Below are 715 nucleotides of genomic sequence, written 5' to 3'. Positions count from 1 at the left end.
CCTGTGGTCAGTTGGTGTGGTGGGCAGGCCGGAGGGGGTCACACCCTCGCCCTTCCCAGGGCAGTCAGTTCGGTGTCTCCCTCAGCACCGCACTGGGACCCTCCGTCTCTCGGGAGTGGGGAGTCTCGGTGTTGGAGTGGGGGGGGGGGGTAGGGGGGTCGTATCGAGGGATCACCTGGCCCCACGTTGTACGTCTGCCCCTCCGGCTGAGGGGTGGGAAGATATCCCGGGCAGTGAAATTCCCATCGGTGCATCGATGCAATCTGTGGGACCCTGTCGATGGTATCCGATTGCGGGAAACCACGTTGGGAAGCTGTGAAAGGTGTGGTAGCGATAAACGGGGGCGGGGGGGGCGGCGAGGAGGGAGCCCCTGCAGCAGTCAAAGGGTTAAAAGGACCATTTGCAGTCCTGACCAACAGTGTACTGGTCAGGCGGCTGCAAGTGGTCTCCAAGACCTCAGTACCAGGCGGACTTGGGTTGCGGCTGTGAAATACCTGGCGGTGAGGTGTGTCCGGACCAGAGTGAGGATGAGGTCCTTGTATGAAGTGCAGGGAGAAACCACTTGGTGCTGCTGTGTGTGAGACTGCCTCGGTGTCAGTAACCGGGCGGGGTGAGTGTAATAACTCGGTATCGGCCCCTGTACTGGGAGCTCAGTGAAACCTCCCTGCCCGTGGGGATACCTGGCCAGCAGTTAATGCCCCTGGCGGCGAGCGGC

Source organism: Pristis pectinata, chromosome 38 (assembly GCF_009764475.1).
Source record: "Pristis pectinata isolate sPriPec2 chromosome 38, sPriPec2.1.pri, whole genome shotgun sequence".
Taxonomy (NCBI): domain Eukaryota; kingdom Metazoa; phylum Chordata; class Chondrichthyes; order Rhinopristiformes; family Pristidae; genus Pristis; species Pristis pectinata.
The sequence above is the reverse complement of the archived record's forward strand: the minus strand, read 5'-3'. Positions refer to the sequence as shown.